This window comes from Dermacentor variabilis, chromosome 3 (assembly GCF_050947875.1).
Source record: "Dermacentor variabilis isolate Ectoservices chromosome 3, ASM5094787v1, whole genome shotgun sequence".
NCBI lineage: Eukaryota > Metazoa > Arthropoda > Arachnida > Ixodida > Ixodidae > Dermacentor > Dermacentor variabilis.
Genome location: NC_134570.1, coordinates 57,506,236 through 57,527,396, shown reverse-complemented (window position 1 = coordinate 57,527,396; position 21,161 = coordinate 57,506,236). Strand labels below are relative to the sequence as shown.

At 46.2% G+C, this 21,161-nt stretch overlaps 1 protein-coding gene across 4 annotated transcripts in view; it reads right to left on the bottom strand.

Annotated features, from left to right (window-relative positions):
* Rbp (RIMS binding protein) overlaps window positions 1-21,161 on the bottom strand; it is a 456,906-nt gene that overhangs the window by 425,062 nt on the left and 10,683 nt on the right. Inside the window, exon 1 of one of the 4 annotated variants that reach the window (XM_075685261.1) lies at window positions 12,367-12,996. The exons of the other annotated variants lie outside the window; for them this stretch is intronic. The gene's annotated coding sequence lies outside the window, so the exon portion shown is untranslated. Of the gene's footprint in view, window positions 1-12,366; window positions 12,997-21,161 lie in introns of those variants that run through there. 4 annotated transcript variants of the gene reach the window in all.

The following is a 21,161-nucleotide window of genomic DNA, read 5'->3' as shown; positions in this document are numbered from 1 at the left end:
ATCATATTTATTGTGGCACGAGCGTATGCGGCCAGTCCTAAGATGCCAATCAACGCATCGCGCCGGGGTAGCGATCCATTACGAACGCGCATGGCAGTCAAGAGTGTGCCTACAGCTTGTAACTGATTAGACTTATGACTACAGCTTGTGACGTGATTGGACTTTGAGACTCCTCACAGTCTAATGTAACCAGCTTGGCATATACGTGGGGGCATGTTATTTCCTAAGAGGTACAGTAAAGCAAAGGACAGTAAACCGTCCTTATGACGAAATCATCGGCACAGAAAATTGAGTTTCTTTATAAGCGTTGTTATAAGCGGTATTTCGTTAAAAGCAGAGATGCTCCAAAGGAGTCATCGTAATGAGGGAAGTGCGCTCCAGCAGACCAGAGGCTCGTGAAAGCAGCGAGATTCTTATGATGCCCGTCAGAAGCTGCCTCGTCGTCGGTCGGTTATCATCGCGTCGTGCGGCACAAGGCCCAGAAGCTGCCGCCATGTGGCGGAGTGGCCTTCGCAGCGATTTTTTTTTTTTTTGCCATTCCAGGTTGGACACGAAAAGAGAGAGAGAGAAATTAGATGGGACATGCAACAAAGTTAACCGGAAAAGAAGCTTCCGGTTTGCTTTCCCGCCACTTGGGAAGGGTAAGGAGGAGAGAAAAACGGAAAGGATAGATAGCAGAGAAATAAAGCAAACGCGCATAAAGAAAAACCAATAGAGGAAGAGGAGAACGTCTGGTAGAAGTGGTCACCGTGTATACTGCACCGAACTATGTCGCGCCGATATTACGCTACGCCATAGCTACTTCCAATAATCCGATATAAAACGATTGCACTGCGATGGGTACTGCATAAACCTTCGAACATAGCTATATATCAAACAAAGCGATTGCGTTATACTGAGAGTTTACTGTACAGTAGATGCCCTTAGTGGTGAAAAATGGTCTTCAACCAACATTTAACAACGCTTGCCTTCACTCTAAAAACAGCTTGCACGCTCTGGGGTGTATATTTGCACCAGGACAATAATCATCATTCATTCTGCCGTGCCTTTCCTTTCTTTAACGCGGCGCGCACGGTACTTCCAGGTCACGAACGGCATGCGCGCTATCAGCGCAGCATAACGCTCTTGACAGGGCAATAACAACCGCAGTTGTTCTCGAGAAAGGAAACGCGAGCAAGACAGATGGCGATTATTCTTGAGGGACAAAGATAGGCCTCAAATCGTGCAAACTGTTTTCAGAATGTTGTCTCGAACTATCAGAGCTGACCACCTTGATAAGAGCCGCAATGTTTCCGCTGGACGGTCTGGTGGTTGTTCAGCGTTTCCAATCGATCTCTAGACATTGTAATACGTCCTACGGTGCTGGTCTTTAGTAGTCTGGTCCCGATCTGTCATTTCCTCACCGTCCACAGTTTCGGAATGCGAAAGATGTTTCAGGAGCCCCGTCATAGAGTCCGAAATCAACCTGTTCCCCCACGCCGTTGCATTCTAACTCTCGACCAAGGCTTCGCTGACTAAGCTGCGCTCTGGTATTCCTTACGCGCGACAAAATCCACTAGTCACAAAGTGAGGGCAAGTGCTCAAAGAAAAAAAAAGAAGAAGGAGAAGAAGTAGAAATAACAATTGTAGCGATGAAGAGGGACGCTATAGTGGGCCATCCTCTCTAGCGCTTTCTAGTGGGTCGATCTCTCCAGCTTCAATCCCAACCAAGGCATGTTTACAACCAATCCCTTTAAATCTAAGACGCAAACATTGTGATTGAAGGCACTCCTATTTGCTCTTCACATCTCGCGTTGAATTCTTGTTTTCAACGATAGTGGCTTCGCGGTGACGTACATTCATTATGTATATAAGAACACCTTCTCTAAATAAAATTTTCCAGCTGGCAGTAGCGCTTTTCCTGTGTTTTCGCTAAGTCTCCGTTTTAGTAGCGCTGTTTACATCATGAACGTTTACCAACGCGCACAATTGACAGCTATTATGCATAGCATAGTCTAGCATAGCATAGTCACATAACCCGCCCTTTGCTCCATATTTGTATTGATGGGCGTATACAGTCTTGATACCAAAAAGCGATGATGCAAATAAACTTAACAAAGTAACAGGCTACAGGCCAATTACGCTGACAAACGTAGATTATAAAGTTTTAATGAAGATATTTGCGCGGAGACTACAGGGGGTTATTGGTGCTATAGTAGGACCGCATCAGACCTGCGGGATAAGAGGGAGGTCTATATTTACTAATATCCATGTGGCTCGCAGCATTCTTGAAACTTGTGATGCAGATTTTAGGAAAGTCGCTATGTTACAAATTGATCTAGAAAAGGCGTTTGACAGAGTATGTCACAATCTCCTGTTTACAATTCTTGGCTATGTCGGTGTTGGATCACTCATAACAGAGGGAGTTAAAATGGCATACAATAATTGTACAACTAACCTCATTGTCAACCATAAGCTAACTGAAAGGATTGAAGTGCGTTCCTCTGTTCGTCAGGGGTGCCCCCTGTCACCTCTTTTGTTCGCAATATATCTAGAGGCTCTCTGTAAAAGAATTATTGATAGTCCGGATGTGCGAGGATTCAGCCTAGAAGGATGTGAGGTACGTTTATTAGCTTACGCTGATGATGTTGTTGTTTTCTGTGACGATAAGGAGAGTGTTCGAGCTACCATGACAATTATGCGTGAGTTTTGTGACATGACGGACAGCAATATAAACCTGAATAAGTGTGTCGGCTTGTGGCACGGCCGGTGGCAAACAACGCCGCGTGTTTTTGAAGGTATGCAGTGGAAGCTCACGCCTGGGATTTATCTTGGTGTACCAATAGGCACACATCGAGACACTAAAGACTTATGGAATGGCAAAGTGCAGGAATTAAAAGCTCAAACTGATAAGTGGGCCGGACGTGACCTCTCTATATTTGCACGTGCGGCTATCTGCAGAATCTTCTTGGTGAGCAAGCTGTGGTATCTCATGCAAGTCCTGAGTTGTTCCCGATTCAACCTCAAGAAATTCCATAGAGTATTTGCTGTTTTTGTGTGGCAGTCTGAATATGAAAGAACAAGCAGGAACAACTTGTTTCGCAAGTTGGGTCAGGGGGGCCTGTCATTACCAAATTTATACTTAAAGCAACTGATTTCTAGATTTTTGTTCTTACGAGACACGACAAATCCTTTCTTACGAACAGTTATTCAAGTCAGATTGAGCAATGCCTTACCTAACTTTGTTGTTTCGATGAGGGAGGGTGGGTGTTACGCAACGAGTAAATTTCTACGTGAGGTGGTCGTAGCATTTAGATTTTTAAACCACCACTTTTCCATAGAATATTTGGCTGCAGTCAGTCGTAAGCGGATAAGCTCGGATTTAATAGATATTATGTTCCCAGAACCCTTATATCGATTAATGTACCGCGAAGGCCAAGGGAAAGATGTCCTAAAACGTGTGAAACGAATGATTGTACCAGGGGGAGTGAAAACATTCTTTTTTAAACTACATACTAATACCTTGCCTGTAAAAACATGGCTAGAAGAAAGAGGGGACTATTTACCATGGGGGACTAACTGTTTGATTTGCAAGAAACCAGAAACTATAGAACACGTTTTTCTGGACTGTTGGAGTGCGGTCTTCTTTTGGGATATTATGCAAAGAACTATTAAAAAAGAATTGCCGTTAACAGCGCATGGTATCCGTTACCTATCCACAGTGCAAGACAGTATACCTTATGACATGTTCTTTCTTCTCGGCCTTCACAGTATCTGGAGAAACCGCATGGCTGTAAGGAATTGTGATATAAATGTGAGAACAGTAAACTCGTATTTTGCTGAGAATATCAGTAAACTGCGGGAAGTTTTTCAGAAGTTAGCGCATGACGATGATCTGTTATCATTGATGGATGCCCTTGCCAAAATGAAAGTTTTGTAATCTCAACCGCAAGCTTCAAGCGCAGCGGTGGGAAAGTGAATATTGTCAGATGGTGGGAGCAGTATGTATTGATATATTTGTTGAATGTCTGGAAATAAAGAAAAAAAAAACCCGCCGTTTGCTCAGTGGCTATGGTGTTGGGCTGCTGAGCACGAGGTCGCGGGATCAAATCCCGGCCACGGCGGCCGCATTTCGATGGGGGCGAATTGCGAAAACACCCGTGTACTTAGATTTAGGTGCACGTTAAAGAGCTCCAGGTGGTCGAAATTTCCGGAGTCCTCCACTACGGCGTGCCTCATAATCGGAAAGTGGTTTTGGCACGTAAAATGCCATAATTTAATTTTTTAAAATTATCATACAGCATCTACATAATGTGACGGAGTATCTAAATTAACGCACGGTCACACAACGTCAACCCATTACCATTAACGCTAGCATCTAGATCCAAGAAGCCTCGCGTCCGTCGATGCCCACAGTACGTGGGATCCGCGTAATTTTAAAGCAAAGGTTCCTTTGGCCACAGACGCAGGAATGAAACGGGCGAATAATGGTAAAACTGACTTTCCCGTCGTATACTTGTCTCTGCGCGCACCTTAATTCACCATTCTTCGTCCCTGGATAGGGGTGTGCGAAGAGTGATTTTTTGAGGCCGAATCGAATATCGAGTCGAATAGTGCGAGAAGCGAATCGAATATCGGATAGCTTTCGAATAATTAATTGCGTTATCACAATTCATATTGAACGATGTTTACATCCCAATATTCTTAAAGTTAGCAAGTTGCTGCCATTACATAGTACGCTGTTAAGTTATTATTATTAAGCTATGAAGTTACTAGGTACGCTATTATTATTAAAAACACAAATGCAGCACTATGAGCAAACAGGTGGCTCCTTCGCATCTACAGGGATCTTCAGCGAGCGGGAATGATCACTGTACAGCCTGTCAAGTGTGGCTACCTAAGTGACTTATAACCTGCTCCACTACGCAAGTTCTCATGCTTTATGTCTACACTACGCCCGCGCGGGGATGAAAACTTACCGCACTTTTGCTCCAATATTAGCTTTGTTTGCGTGCGGCTGACATACTGAAATATTCGAAATGTATTCGAAAAATGTTTGCACTTACGAATTAGTGACTATTCGATTCGGAGACCAAATCGAAAAGGACACTGTTCGGATTCCATATTTGACAGTTTATAATATTCGCGCACCCTTATCCATGGACAAGCCTTCGTCTTCGTGACGTCAATGCGTATAGAAGTCTCGCACAGTGCGCCCGCCTGATTTAGTGTTTGCATTACGGCACAGCTTGTGATCGGCTCAGTGCATAAACATATTAACTGCATGAATTTAGTCTTCAATTGGGAAACTTTTCCAACGACATGCGTGATAACATACACACGTTTAGGCCGGTTTCGGCAGTCGAGATTAAGGTTGTAACCTCTGCGGTGCATAAACAAACACGCTGCATGGAATTACACGTCGAACAGGACGAAAATAAACATAACTGAACGCATCGTCGCAGTGTTAGGTGTGTAACAACTAATTTAGCGCTTCACTAAGACTTAGCTTCACACCGATTCCGAAATGTACGTTAGATCTGCATAACTTTCTTTCCTCCTCTCATTTACCACTTGTCAGAAGCATTCATAACTCAACGCAAGAAGCGGCTCCGTCTGAAATTACGACAAAGAATGCAACAAATAGAAGTTTAAAATTTCTATCTCTTAGTGCCTTTGCGTTCATCGCATTTTTCGACAAGCCTTTGACAACACTTAAGATTACTACTAACTAGGATTACTACTATACTATAAAGGGTTACACCGACGGCGGCTTCCATTTGCTCGTCTCCGCAACCATCGCCTCCCTGCCCCAGCGAAGCGCTGTATTGATACCATTCGTACGTGGCCCGCTTCTCGGGTGATGATCTTCCTCTCCTCCCTCATCTCTCTTTCTCTCCCTCTCTGCCAACTCCTTTCTCCATTCTTTTCCCGGCTGCTTTTTTTTTCCACGCTCGGCCGCACGCGCTTTCAATTCGGCAAAGGCCTCGAAAAAGCGTCCGCTGCGCCTTGCCCAAAGACGCGTGCTCCGCCCGACCTGCTGCCCCCCCCCCCTCTCTCTCTCTCTCGCCCTTGTCGCCTTCGTTCTCGCATTCGGGCGTTAGTGTTTGCGCTGGGCGCCCCTGCCGCCCCGCTACCTCGAAACCGGACGCACAGCGGAGCTCTGAATGGACCGGGCAGGCATCATTCCCGTACACAGCCGCCGCCACCGCGCTTAATACACGACCGAATGCTGCGCCCGGGATGCAACCGCAGAGAGAGAGAGAGAGAGAGAGAGAGAGAGAGAGAGAGAGAAACGCACACGCGCGCACTTCTTACAAACCGAAGCAATGCTCTAATCTTCCTTGTCTCTTTCTTTTTGTTCTTTCCCTCGCTCTCTTTCTCATTCTCTCTACTCTTTTGTTAACATCCACGCAGGTCGGAGAGTAGCCGCAGCATCGTGCGCGCCCTTTAATAGAATAGAAACAGCGCGCCAACTCGTGAGGTGCCGAATCGCGGCGGTCCACACACTTACGCAGGTAACATGCGCGGTGCGAAAGGCGTGTGCCCGTATGTGTGGTGCGCTCGTACGCGGCAGATGCAAGACCCATAGGAAAACGCGTTCGCTTTACATGTGCCAGCAAGGTATATACTATACTACATATACCCCACGCGTTGCGCGATTTTTTAATTTTTTTTTTTCGTCGGCGACTTTCTGGCGGTTTGTGGGGTCGAGAGAATTTCCTCGTGCGGAGCTATTAAAGGGCTCTGCGGAGCAGTTTTGGCCAGGCCGGCCACGCGGCTTTGTATTGCCCGCGCAGTATCACGTTGAACGCTACGCGTCTGCCAGGTACGCAGGGTAAAGTTGTTGCGAAAGTTCTTCTGTACGACTCTTATCCTTGTGCTAGAAATCCTCTTCGTACAGGGCTGCGACTGAAAAGACTTGCAACAGCGAGGCTTTCGACCTTTACAACATGACCTGGACGCACCGATGCGAAGAAGACAGTAAAAGCAGAAATTATATTTTGACGCCCTATGTGAAACAATCACTCGTGCAATTAAGACTCGATCCTTTACGAAGCAGGTTACTCGAGGCGTATATCGACGTCGTGAGCTAACTGAAGGAGGAGCTCTAGTTGCAGATTAGATATTTTGTGTTTTCTTCTAAATGCCCCGTTGATAAACACGGAATACTCCAGTATATATGTATATCATATGTAAAAAAAAACATTTATGTCTAGAACCACATTTTTTAGGCAGATAGTCGAGCTATACACTAGTGCATTGTGTGCTTGAACGCACGCGCGCGCGCGCGTGTGTGTGTTTGTTTGTGTGCTGGACAATTTAGCGCCTTTTCCCGCCTCTTATTGCTTTGTTTTGTTTTCGCGAGATTAGACTTATGACGCAATAGTGGCTTCACACAAGACGACACGTACCAGCGCAAGGAATAATTATAACCTACTATGGCGAGAACAATTATTCGTAATTACACATTCGGGATGCACAAATAACACATAAGGGGCTTCAGACGATCTCTAACGACCACGGTGTTACTCACGACGCATCAAGCTGCTATCGCAAGTAAAAATAAATTCCGTCTGCCTGTAGATTTTTGATTGGCTCTTTTGACATTCCTGTTAGCTTGTGTACCTTACTTTACGAAAAAAAAACTTCCGGGACTGATTTCTTTTTTCTCACTTCAAGGATTTTCGTGTAAACTAACGAGACAAAGTTGCGTGCCGTAACCCACTGGATCGGCTTGCTGGCGCATTTCGTTTAAGGTTACACGAGTGACGCGATGGACACTTATTCTGAGCAGAGAGTTAACATTAAGCTATGCTAGTGAAAACCCCTCGTGAGACAAGCAACATGATTTAGCAAGTATAAGGGTGAGTAAGCATTTTCGAGGACCCACGTCACTGAATTGCAGCAAAAGGTTTCGGGAGGACAGAAGAGAATCGGCGTAAGACGATCCCAGAGCCGGGCAATGTCACACATACCTTTGCAAATGTGAAACGCGTGAAACGTGTGAAACAGTTACGGCTCGAAAATCACCGTTTTACTGCGCGCACGATAGGAGAGGATCAGAAATTAAAAAGACATGTGTGTCACACGATCTCACACAACGATTTAGGAAAACATAAACTGAATTCGAAAAAGCATGACTCACACGCACACACACTGTCAGACAAACAAGAAGAAACCGGACGAACTTTTGGAAAGGGGACAAGAAGTGATCCCACATTTGCGTTAAGCATCACTGCCGGAGATGAAAGTCGGTGGTACCGGCATGGCCCTCAAGCGAAGCGACAAAATGCCGAATGACGAGGTCACCGTTAAGTTCCCTCTAATAAATTGAGATCACGAACGTCAAAAACGAGCACAATGTCGATGTCATTTTTCGGATGCTAGAGGCTTCCTGCGCCCCCGCGAAGGTCAAACAACAAACCAAAACTTCTACACTGGCGCGCTCAAAACATTTCCACCGGTGGCACTGTCGTGATCCGTCCTCATTGCAACGGTTGTTCTTGTCGTCGCACGACAGCACGACTATGGCCTACAATGTACTGTACCAGTCTAGGAATACCTGGCCAGACACCAGCTTCCGGACACATGCTCTAACACATTGCATACACTCACCCGAACTGTCACTCTGCGATTTCTCACTCTCTCTCTTTTCTTTTCTTTTTTTTCGTATGATATCGCCGCGGAAAGGGAGGCGTCATCAAGACGCGGCAGCAATCGAAACATGTTGTCACTAATGTGCAGAAAAGAAGGCGGCATGAAGTCTTCTCATGCTCGCTTCCACGAACTCCAGAAACGGTGCGAGCTACGCGTAGATAGCCGAGGGGAATACACTTGCAAGACCTAGAGCCATTTTTTCGTAAGTTATTATTATTATTATTATTATTCTTTTTTCGCGAGCTCACTCCTGGAGTTTCTCTGACAACACTTGTACTTCAGATATAAATGTCTATATGATTTATTTCCAACAAATACGTTAACAATTCTATTTGCTGCCATGTAATTCGACGTGCACAAACTTCTCTGGGGATATATATAGCCCACAAATAGTGTACCGCAAGTCCACAGGCTGTTTATAGGCACACACTAAACATTTTAACGTCCTTATGGGTGTATAAAAGGAGTCTGGTTCGTACCATGACTAACACCCTTGTCATTAAGGAACAAGATTGAATCTTTTATAGAGAACAAATGAAGCTTTCTGTTCTTTGGCGACTTTTTCTGGCAAGTAAACATGACTATAGCTGCAACATGTCACACAAAAACTGCATGAAATAACCTTTATTAGCTGCCACTGTCAAACTCACTTGGGTGATAGCTAAGTTAGCGCCACGCCAGAATTATTACACAGCTTTCAACTACGTCGCTTTGTCATCGTAGATCTAGTACAAATATCGCTATCATGTACAACAAACGTATTACAGCCATATATACATATATGTAGTATTATTTTTAGTTATTAGCGCTTTTATATTACATTCTATATTCTTTTGTATTCTATGTATTATCACCTGCTTACATACTCATCAGAGCCTACATCAGGGCCGCTTGTGAGTGTTTATGAGTTTGTTTACGAACTCGATTGTGGTGCGACTTGCCTTTGCCATTTATATTTATATATTCGTGGGTGTATAGGACTGTGTGCTGCGGATTTCTGGCCCTATGACGTGGTTTTGTTTGCATATTTTTCCTGCTATATATATATATATATATATATATATATATATATATATATATATATATATATATATATATATATATATAGTTTCTGCTATGCGAACAGGAGTACCCGTCCCCATTATAAGGTGCCTACATTTTTCTTTTATCTTCATTTGAATAAAGAAAAAATATGTGTGCACTCAATCCCCTCAACAAAGACGATTAACTACGTATACTTTCCGCAAACTGCCTTAACTATATCTCCAGTGCGTCGACAGCATGGCTGCTGCAGGAGTCCAAGCTAGTCCCAATGTAATCGAATACGAATATTCGAGGAAAGCGACCTTCGCATATTGAATCGAATACTATATATTATCTCATTTCTAAGAAAGGTATAAAGACTGCCTGGAGTACTCTTGGTTTTAAAAAAATGGCTTATTTGCCTCTCTGTTTACCAGAATTTTTGGCGCAACAAAAGAAGAGGGACGATAAAAAGCAACCTAAACAGGCGCGTTTGTCTACATTGCTTATGTCGTACCTAGTCATTTGCTGCGCCACAGTTATGGTAAATAATAACGCACCGACTAGCCCAGCAAAGTGTTTCGTTGAAGTAATTTTCATCATTTGATACATAGATGTAATGCCAGTCACAACTAAACACTCAGTCAGCTTGCAAATGACGAACTGCTTTCAGCTTTCTGGTACCAACATCGTCTTGCAATAATCTAACAAGGGGATAGCACACCAACAGATGCACGCGAAGTGTTGTGGTCATCGAAGAAGGTTGGGCTATAATACTACAGCACCGCCGATTGTTTTAACGGGATGAAAACGCGGTGAGAATGGAAAAATAATTATTTGCTCTGCCTAAATTGAGATAAAGAATCCTATAGGCTGCCTACAAGCCAGTCAATCTTACTGAATGTGCGGCGTACGCGAATTATTCGGTTGATGTTACCTGACTCACTCTTATGGGGAGGAGCTGCAGAGGCGAATTCACAAAGCTCTTCGTTCGTAAGTGATCTTCGCTGCCGGCTGGCAACATTCGCTAGTAAAATGTGCAGCGTTAAGGACTGTCTGGAATTTCCCCTTACGACAATTCTAGAGTGCGAAATTTCTGAGAATGTGGGCTCCGATGCATCTGTGCAGCAAACGCGGATCTCCTCCTGCAGAATTACTCGAAACAGCCCCTACTTGTATCCACCTTTCTTCAACGAGGCTCTAATAAGCGCTATTACACCGCAAATTCGAACGGAAACGAATATTCGGCAGTTTCGAACGGAGAGTTCTCGACTCAAGTACGAATCGAACAGTCGCAATTATTCGGTTCATTTTCGAAATTTTCGATATCCCATAATTATTTCAACGCAGCTTCAGCGTCGCTGTTTCCCAACTGCTCACCTTTGTGCGTATAAATTGGCAGCAGTATAAACTTGGTTAATACGAATTATCGGATAAACTGGACAATTGGGAGACGTTTACCTAATTATCATCGCTTTAGAGTGCAGTTCGCCAACTTCTCACCTTTGTACGCATACACTGCTCCTGTTAATACGAATAATACGAATAGAACGAATACGAAATATTCGTTCTAAAGCGGATCGTGTGTATTTCAGCTGTCCCATTTTCATATATTTCACCACATTCGCAGTGCCTACATTCACCATTTCCCACGTCAGTATTTTACCGCAGTGCCCGCATATTGTTACTTCATTGTTGAAACTTCGTTCGCGTGCTATGTAGGGTCGTTTGGAAACGCATACATAATTAGCAGCATGTTCCGACTGTACCCACGTGAATGAGTGTGAGAGAATAAAAGAATGTAATGGAGCCTGTCGAAAGGATGATAAAAAATATGCGTCATGAAAATTGTATGGAGAACAATGGCGCAATGCACAGATTGAGGGGTAAATGTCAGATAAAGCAGACGACATCGCGGTAATAACCACTCGCTTTTATTAGATTATCAAATCCACAGCTGGGATCTTAACGAAAGCAGTCAGAAGTTTCAGCGAAAAAGCAACACTTGCTGTGACTCACACGGATATTACTGTAGTCAGCGTTGCCAGCAACATCCTCTTCATAGCTAATGAACGTTCTATGTAAAAAGCCACTTAATTAGAAAGCTGTTCTAGCACGCTTAATTCAACAGAATGATAGCGACGGTAACGTATATCTATTTCTTTATAGCAGGCGAAACGTCCGAGTATAATATCTGAGGTCAGCTAAGTGGCATGAGCACTCAGATGTGGTCAAATATTTAGCATATGCTAGTACGTAATTTCTGTCACGTCGGGATTTTATACAGTATTCTGACAGACACCCGAATCACAACACGAAAGGCTTGAAACTGAGCGTCGGCTCGTATTTCTGTTTTTATACACGTCTTCCTTGTGCAACAAATTCTGGCGAGTCCAGAGCCTTTACGCGCTGGAATTGCTCGCTACTTTCGCCTGTCTATCGCCTTGAATTGCGCAGTTTGTTTTGGCGGTTGTTTACAAATATGTGTGCCATTTTACTGGTCAGTGTGCACGCTTTAGCCAGAAAAGCCCTGAAGATTTGTGCAAAACCGCCGCGGTCGCATTTGCTCTGTCGCCACTAACAGACAAATCGTAATTAACGCGCGCGGACGATTTATTAAGCCAGAACCCAAAGCATGACCGCGGAAATAGTTGCAAAGCATGCGTAGATGGAATACGAATGTGGCGCTACTACTATACTCACCGTCAGCGGCCGAAACCGCCGGACACAGGTGTTACGGCCACGGCTCGACGACGTAGCACGCGTCGCGCGCTCCGGCAGCAGGTGAACAACATCCACGCCACGGGAAACGCATCACCACACACACGCACACACACACCCCTTTGCACCGCTCGCCGCCGCACCACCAGAGAGAAGCACAAAACGGGCCTCACGGCACGAGAAAAATCGCGCACCGACCATACGCGCGACGGACGAGCATCAGCACATGGACGGCCGGTGGCACGCACGCTACACAAACACACACCGGCAACCGCAGTACATACGCGGTGATCGCGTCACTCACTCACTCGCTTACAGACGGACGGCCGCGCCGCCTCCCGAGCAACTCGGCATCTTCTCTGGTTAGAAATCAACACGGTCGTCCCCGTCGTCTGTCAGAAGCCGGCCGACGGTGGTTGGTGCTTCGATGTCGCGTACGTTCCGTCATGCGTCGCCGCGGCGCACACCGCGAGCAGAAGTCGTTTCTCGCTTCGCGAGTGCGACCAAGAGCCGCACCATAACAATAACCGCACGACCACGCGCTGTGTATCGGCGGCTGCCCGAACAAGCAGACGCGGCAGCAGCTAGCAGCCGGAGGCGGCACGCTGTGCGTCGTCTGCACGGCCTGACCCGAGCGCGTCGTTGGCCGCCCATTGGTCACCGAACCGCTGAGGAGGAACGCGAGAAAGAGTAAGAGACGGAACCGGAGGAGTTAGAGGGTTTAGGAGAGGAGAGGCTGAGTTTCCAGCAGAAAGAAGTGTGCGCGAGGCAGAGAGTAGCAGAGAGCTTAAAGAGAATACGTGGTGGTTGCCAGACGGCGCAAGTTCTCCCGCCGGTTTTGTTCTTACCATTTCCGGACGCGCGCTGTTTCGTTTCGCGTTGGCTGTTGCGAAGCGTTTTCGCGCCGCTTCGGCTCAGCAGCTGACAGGTTTCGGGGCGTTCGCTTGTCTGCTTCTTGCCAGCACCGTTCGCTGCTTTATCCCTTTGTTTTCGACGCGGAAGCGGAGAAAATTGCCCCAACGTATGATTCGCGAAAAGTAGCACGTACGCGCATCCGTGTGCGAAGGTAAGAGATTCGCGCCTCTACTGCGGAACCCAGTAGTTGCTTCAACTAGTAAAACTGCGCAAATCCCTTCTGATCTGGAGTCTACACACTACATCACGAATAGCGCTGCAACGGGGAGAAGAAAAAACAGACAACGTAAAAATGGCAGTTGCAAGGTCGTGAATTTGGCACTCGACATGGGCATACACTGTGTATACTGTTAGGGCACTGATTCTGGGTTCGTGGTTCGTCGTTGGCGTCCTTCAGAGGGCCGCTTGCCGTCGCACTAAGCTGACTAAATGAATCCACGCCGTCGTCCGTCTCTATCTCCGAGGGTTGCTAGATGCTCAGGAGACGAGGTCGGTAGGTTGAAGGAAACGAGAAACTGGTTTACTTCAAATATTTACGACTGCCTTCATGGTTATAGGAGCACACTATAACAGCAGTCTACATGCATGACTGAGTCGAATCAAACTACATGTCTGCGCACTTTACATATCGGAGCACACTCGAGGCACACAGAATTATTTTTAATGTAATTATTCTACCTATATACCCAGACGAGAGAAATCGATTAGCTTGTCCCGCGGCCAGTCCAAGGGGATAATTTGTCAACACGCCGCCGGACCCCGCCCCTGATGTTGCGCCTTCACTCCCGCATATGACGTCATCACGAGGCAATCAGAGGAGGAGGAGTCGACGTCATTTCGCGGACGTGGCCGAACATTCGCTCCTTGCAGCAATTAGCTGGTTCTACATAACGGTCAGTTTGGGCTGCTAACAGCGATTGAGGTTTCACACCATCGCCAAGTAGCAGCCGCTTGGCAAACGTGTAGCCTTCGGCTGGAGAGTCGCTGACCGCGACGTCGAGTTGCTTGGACAGAAGCTCTTGACGGCTTGGCAAAGCTCACGCACTGTCCAGTCGGAATGCTAAGCTTGCCAGCAATCCCATGATCCTTGCGTCCCATCTAACAATACCAAGCTTGAGGTTAGATAAAGCCAGAAAAATTGACATCGGTTCGGTTGGTGTTGCCATCCGCTAGAACGTAGCCAGAAATTGCAAAAAAATATAGCTTTTCCTGCTCTAGGCACTGAAGCCTGGACCATGGCGCCTAATCAGTGCAGTTACTCGACCAACTGAGCTCACTAACCGTCGTCCACGTGATGTATAATTAGTTCAGAACTCCTGGTTCATCTTGCAGCTTCGTGCTACGTTCAGAAGGAAGCCCAACATTCCTTTATGCAATAGTGCACACGAGCACAGTGATAAGCAGATGTTCCGCGATACAGTCGAACGCTTTCGCAAAAGAAGTGCTTGGGGCCTCGGAAATCATTCGTTATACAGGTCACTTCGTTGTAAAGGTTGCGCACCACACAGCTCACGGTACAACCGGGACAGAATTACTATTTCGTTATACAGGTCGTTTCGTTGTAGAGGCGTTCGTTGTAAAAGCGTTCGACTATGCAGGGTAGGATTAAGGCTAGAGCAAGAGGTGGCAGCGTTCTTCAGTAGAAGGAATGCACATGGCGCGTGGCGTGACACGTTTGTCTTGCACGTAAAAAAAGAAGGAAGCTGGGTCGCAATCTTTCCTCAATCGGTTCCCGTCGATGGTTAAAAGCATCACGCGAGCACCCTTTAATCGCCTTTAGCTGCCCATCGGCGTATCCGCTTCTTTATACTATACTACAAACCATGTGCCATGGCAGTTTCCTTCTTTCTTGTCTAAACGAGTCCGTTTTGCTATTGTAATATATGGCCGTCCCAATTTCTGCCACAAGCTGTCTAAGCATTTGCAACTCGCTAAAAACGAGTGCGTCGAGGCAGTGGTGGAGAAAATTTCACGTTTACGCTCGCAGCGTTCCCGCTTGTCCGTTTCTGCGAAGTTTCGACGCGCTCAATATCGCGCTTTAATGAGCTCTTTTACTCCCGTGTTTAGGAACGAGTCGCCGCTCCAACCACTGCGGTGCCACTGCTCAACTGAAGTGGTGACTGAGCATCATTAAAGCTCTTCCGCGATCCTTACGAAGAGGAGATGCCTGTTGTGTGTGTGTGTATTTGGCTTTGATATTGTCTCGTGTTTTCCGTGCAGGATTGCACTGTGCGAAACCTCGCGTGAGGTGTTGCGAAAATGCCCGTGAACGTTAGAAGACTGTTTGCTACGGTTACAGTCCAGGTTATGCGGACAGTCACATATCTGTTCTTTTAAATGCGAATCATTTCTTGGCCAGCATTTGCCACTTTGACAATATCTACTATCTAGCCGCCTACGTCTTGGTGCTCTCATGGATGTCTCATGGTCGTTTCGTTTACTTGGTGTGTACCAATATTGCCATAGTATGACAAGAGTGTATGACGAGCATAAGTAATCGGTCATGACATGAATATCATGACATGTGTGTCATGGAGGCCATGAAACAACCGCCTAAGTCTTGATGCTCTCATGGTCGTTTCGCTGACTTGGTAGGTACCGAAATTCGCACAGTATGACAAGAATGTGTGAGGAACGTAAATGATAGGTCATGACATGAATATCATTACATGTGCGTCATGTAAGTCATGAAAGGGTCGCCTACGTCTTGGTGCTTTCATGCTCGTTTCGGTAACTTGGCATGTACCGAAATTGGCATAGTACAAGAGTGTATGACCAATAGAAATGATAGGACAGGACATGAATGTCATTACATGCGTGTCATGTAGGTCATGAAAGGGCTACCTACGTCTTCGTGCTTTCATGCTCGTTTCGGTAACTTGGTATGTACCAAAATCGGCATAGTATAACAAGAGTGTATGACGAACGTAAATGATAGAACATGACATGAATGTCATTACATGCGTGTCATGTAGGTCATGAAACAGTCGCCTACGTCTTGGTGCTCTCATGCTCATTTCGTTAACTTGGCAGGCTCCCCGCACATTGCTTCGGCCTATCCCATCAGGGCGTGGGATCTGCCGACTTTTCTTACTTTTTCATATTTAATTGCATTTTATTATTACCGCGGGCTTGGTAGCGAAGAGCTAAATAGCTGAAAGGCTTCATTTCGCCTAGCATCATCATCATATCAATCAACAATGTGTAGAAGTGTGACATACTGTATTTTTGCCGACCTTTCAAATAAAAATAAATAAAAGCACCGCCGGTCAGCCAGGCGAAACACCAGCGTTTGCGTACGGGGCCAGTTCTGATTGCTCGCATGGTAAAACCTCCGCACCGAATTCGATCTCTCCCTTCTTGCGTACCCTGTAAGGAAACACCTTGACAACAAATAAATAAATAAATAAATAAATAAATACACAACCCTGCACTCCAGTAGCCTCAGAGTGGAAACTGGAATTAACTGATTGCGAAATTACGGCTGGCCAAGCGACTTAACGATCGGCTCTCATACAAAGCTATCGATCTTTACGTCCTGAAAAATACAAACCGGCACTAAATTTGCTATGACATTCACCTTCACAGAGTGAAATGGCTCATGATTATTTTTGTAGGTGTTTCTGTGTTCATCGATTACATTTCGTTTTTCTGAAAACTACAGCGTTGCTATATATGTGTGCTTCATTTATGTATTAATGTGTATAGAAGATACCGGCACGGCCTGCTGACCTTAGGACTCTCCTCTAATATGTGCACTTACTGTTCTGTAAACGATTGGATTTTAATTGATTTCGTTCTAAAGTTGTGTAGGAGCATTACTGCAGAGTTGTAGCTATACTCTTGTCTAGACGCGTCATTGCCTTTAACGCAGAAGTACTTTCAGTAACGCTTTCGGAGAGGAGACAAATAGACATAATCTTTAACTAACCCATAGTCCGAGTCGTTCCTGATGAAGGTTAAGAGATTGAAGTCGAGGCTCGCACACGAAAGCGGACAAGGTTCATCCCTGTAAACAAGCGTGGTTCTGTGCAGCAACGCAAATGGCCTTCGATTGGTATACACTCTATTTCACTACTTTATGCTGCACTGTCGTCCAGTGACGCCCTGCAAATGGTCCAGTCATATCCTATACCACAAAGCTCGCTTCATCGAATAGCATCGCGTAGTCATATCTTTATGTTGCGTGAAACGACCACGTAGGTATAAGCAATAACCGCGCGCGCTCCAGCCTAGGTCGATCAGCCGTCTCGCGAAGTTTCACCAATACTCGCGCGCCTGTCGATAGAGACCGAATGGGCGATGCCAGAAGACCACGTGGTCACGCGTCTTGCCGTACACTGAGAGCCATTCAAAAATGTATAAAGCGTTCTGCCGCTGAAGAGCCTCGCGGGGTCCTTTCACCCATCCTAGCAATCCCGCCTTCGACACCTGCACTCCCCTCACTGAACGTTTCGCGCAAGTGAAGCCAATAAAAGAAGAAACTGGCGAACGAAAGTCGTAAGCAAATCGTCGGCGTGACTAACCACTTGAAACAGAACCACCCCACCCCCCCACCCCCCCAGCGGCTGCGATCAGTCCCCCATTCGAATCGCAATCGGCTAAGCCCCCACGTCGTCTCGACTCTCTTTGTTCGTACGAAAACCGGCTCTGTCCGAAACGACCGGGCGAAAGTTATACAAAAGCCACCGATTAAGATCAGAGATCAAAAATATAAAGAAGAAGAAGAAAGGGCAGGAACCGGTGGCTTATATAGAGCGAGAGACAACACAGGATACGCTCAACAGAGCTCAAAACGAGTCCTTTGTCTTTCCGTTCCGCTGCTACGGTCCAGCACCCCGGGAGTCGACATTGACCCTTCTTCGCTTTGCGCAGTCGCCTTTGCTACGGAAACGGCAGAAGAGGTGAAAAAAAGAGACGCCCACATAATGGCTGTAATCCCGGAGGCCAGTCCCCATCCACCATCACACCATGTTCTTCCGCGGCAGAGCTGCCATCGCTCTTCAAATGGACAGCGCGAACAGTGGCGTGTAGTTACATTCACCGCGTTCTCCCTTAGCTCCTAGATGCTTCAACATCGACGAGACATAAAAATAACGACGAGGCAGCGAAAGAATGAAGCCTGGAGGACGGGAAAGGAGACCAGATTCGCAGAAGACAAACACACTTTGGTGTTCCTTTTTTCTCTATTTTTTTTTTTTGCTTTGAGCGTTCAACCAGGAGTTCGAAAAGACGTTCCATCCGTCGTGTATGTGTGTCTGTACGCTCATTGTTCGTCACAATGATTTGAAACGAGCGATATCGCAGCACGGTCCCGCTGCAGTCGCGAACTATGAACGGCCGAAGCGGGCGAAAGAATATAACGTATTTCGGGTCTTTCGAATGGGTCAGACGGGTTCACAAAAATGCAGTTTCCACCGTTTAGCCGTTTCCTGACCCGGACGGTTGATCCGAAATCAAATGCGCGTCTCCGGAGATTTTATTGTGACCTTTGCTACAGTTCACATTTCAGAACACGAGCGCTCAGGCGAAGCGCAAGGGAAAGACGGGCGAGCGTAGCTTCGTCTAGCAACCGTGCAAGCTTGTTGTTCCTTGCATTGAATTTTTAACAGCGTAGCTGTTCCAAGTCGAGCCGTCCCTGTCCGTTGTCCAGTGTCACGCAAGGGGGCAGGGGGCAGAGCGCGCGTCGGGGGAAGGAGAGGGGTATAAGAGCCGGGGTTTTGCCGGCGCGCGCCCTTTCGCCCCACGGATTCCACTCGGCGCGAGCGGCAGCGGGAGCTCGCACGAGAGCGGCAGCGCCGACTTCGTGCAAATCCCGAGCTTCGAGAGCGAGAAGGGCAAGCAAAGCGCCAGCGATGGGACGTCGCTACCGCCGAGGGTGGAGAACGGGAAGCGCAAGCCAAGCGCTTGTTTTGACTGCTTTCTCTGCGTGTAACCCGCAATAAACTGAAAAAAAGCGAGGAAAGAGGAGAAAATACTAAAAAGGATCGGGAACGTTCGCACAGCAGAACTATCGCGACATATGCAACATATATGTTATTGCGATAGCAATTATACGGACACTCCAGGCGAACTTTCGCCATCGGCGTCGCCGTGCGGCTCCCAATATACTTAGGTGTTCGTATGTTGTATGTTTATAAATGCCGCGTATATGCTGTATATGAATACTATATACTATTCGACCACCAAGTTTGCTCAAACCAGGTCTTCCGTTCTTGATTAGATTTTTCCTCAGAATTTTTTTTTAAATGATGGCCCGCGAACAAAAGTCATGAAACATAACATTCACGGCACACGGCCTTCATCATAACTCTTATTTGACTATTAAATATTAAATGTGCAAAGCATTATCACGGCTCAAAATGAAGGCGGTGTAACTTGGCTGGTGCGGGTCTTTACGGGCAGCGTATACTGGTTCCCGTGCCACACGCGGGGTGGTAAAGCTTTGCCATTTGTTGGGGGTGTTGGTAAACTGACTTGGAAGGCATATTTAGCGCCACCGAACAAGGACAGAAGGGAGACGACAGCGATAGCACATTGTGGTGTCGTCTCCTTTCTGTCCTTGTTCGCTGGCGTTAAATGCGCTTTCCAAGGGGTACAGCTTTTAATTGTGCCAGAACTGTTGGCGCAACCGCATATGTCGCGCCCTTGTTAGTTGAACCCACGCATAGTTATAACACTGTCCGAGTAGTCCAATTAAGCGTGACGCTAAACCGTTGCTATCGCAGTCAGTGCTTCGCGTTTCGCGCGAGGTTGCCATTTTTTTTTCACACGATGTAAAATTTTGATGCAGGCACAGCCATTCGGCGCCGCTATAGCAGATGTTCTTTTTTTTTGTTTGTTTTAGTTGCACCAATTTTTTTTGTTAATCGCCCAATGCAGGTAGCACAATTTTAACACTTCAAGTAACTTGCACACGACGAGGCGGACATTACTTCTGCGAGAAATCAAAATGCTTAATTTAAAGGTTAATGCAGTTGCACTAATTACCATTCTAATTAATTACGTTCCGGCGTATATTCTAATTTACCAATTGCAGCCGGGGAGTTCGCAGGGCGTATCCACTTTGAATGAATTCTCAGGAACCGCATCAGTTTCGAAATATTCATTTTCGATGCGTGCGACGGAATACCTTGGCGTTACAGGTTACGGGTACTTTTGTGCGTCAATGCATAAAAGCGCGTTTCTCTTTAAAAAGTAAGCGGAACGGCGGCAGAAAGTTTTTTATCGCAAGTTTGACAGCGCATATCTCGAAAGTGGCGCGATCCTCATAATTCGTTCCAAGTCGATATGACTCTCAAACTCACTCGCTACAATTCGTTAATTGCGATATGTGCCCTAAGTTAATCAGTAAAGACATATTTGGTGAAATTTTGCTAATCGGTTAACTCGTGGAAGTCATGTCTGCCGCATCGATTAATTTAAGTTCAAGGGTTAGAATCGTGCTATGTGTAGGCGAATTTTAAAAATCTGGTGCCGCAAAAAAAAAAGGGTCACCATATATAACTGCTAATAGGGTGGCTTTACATGAAAACTAGAGGAATGACATACGCTAAACTTGGTGCAAGTTGTCGTTATATATACGAGGCACGTGGTGGAGCCCAATTTCACGGAGAGAGCTGGTGCATTACGTCGCGTTTAGCTGTCCTTAAGTGCACGCCCGATTGACGTTGGAACGGCGCGCGACGGCACTACGTAGGAAAGGCGGAGGCACAGAGCCAGATGTCTTCACTGTAAACTGTTCTGCGCGTGCCACTTGAATTGAAATGTGAGCTTTTCTTTTTGTGTTCGCTCGGATTCAGTGATGCGTTCTGTACATCTTGGGTTCGATTTCGTTTCAGCAGATTTCAAAGTCTACGTTG